Below are 1,213 nucleotides of genomic sequence, written 5' to 3'. Positions count from 1 at the left end.
CCCTGCTGGATACACAGCCAAAAGAGACCCTTAAGTCATATCTATTAAAAAATTACCCACAAGGGGCTAAACACAGAGGGGACAAACAAGGACAGACATAGGTATCAAGTCGATTACATCGACCCCAGTGCATAACTGGTACTTAATTTATCGACCCCGAAAGGATGAAAGGCAAAGTTGACCTCAGCGGAATTTGAACTCACAACGTAATGCAGATGAAATACCTATTTCTTTATTACCCACAAGGGGCTAAACATAGAGGGGACAAACAAGGACAGACATAGGTATCAAGTCGATTACATCGACCAAAGTGCATAACTGGTACTTAATTTATCGACCCCGAAAGGATGAAAGGCAAAGTTGACCTCGGTGGAATTTGAACTCACAACGTAACGCAGACGAAATACCGCTAAGCATTTCGCCCAGCGTGCTAACGTTTCTGCCAGCTCGCCCTTAAGTCATATCTATTAAACAAATACCCACATCTGTGTGAAGTGTTTGTCCACTAACCCAAGCAATGTCCTTCCCTCACAAGTCTTGACGTTGAGCGAGAAGGGTGGGACAAACCAAATGACTTTACAGTGGCACTTTTTTTTTGTGAATACTAAGGTCCAGTGCATAGGAGATGCGGTCCTTGAATCCACTGGATGCCAAAGCCTTGTAATATTGGCTGCAGTATCGAAAATTTATTGACTGAAGGAGAGGTTTGAAATCCTCATGTGGAAACCCTTCACTAGGTTGTTGATCATGGCAAGTGGGTGGCTGTAAGTTGTGTTAATGTATGACAGCCTTTCATGTGGGTTGCAGTAGTGCTTGTTTGAAGTGCCCAGGTCCAACGTAACTTCTAAAAAGGTTGACAATGGTAAGACTGGTCTCAATTGTAATCTTGAATCCATCAGAACTAAGGGTGCATATAAGATCCTTCTTAAGCTTTTCTTAAGATGTCTAATATATACAATCCTCTCAGGTTGCAGACATCTGTGCTGTGCAAGGCTTCTATTACCAGAATGAGGGAGCCTTAGTCGATATCATCTTATGGACACCCCCATTACACCACACACGCTTATATATATCCACACACACATACATACATATATATATATATTATATATATATATATATATAATATATATATATATATATATATATATAGGCGTAGGAGTGGCTGTGTGGTAAGTAGCTTGCTTACCAACCACATGGATGCGGGTTCAGT

The sequence above is a fragment of the Octopus sinensis genome, linkage group LG25, assembly GCF_006345805.1.
Source record: "Octopus sinensis linkage group LG25, ASM634580v1, whole genome shotgun sequence".
In the NCBI taxonomy this organism is placed as follows: domain Eukaryota; kingdom Metazoa; phylum Mollusca; class Cephalopoda; order Octopoda; family Octopodidae; genus Octopus; species Octopus sinensis.
The sequence above is the reverse complement of the archived record's forward strand: the minus strand, read 5'-3'. Positions refer to the sequence as shown.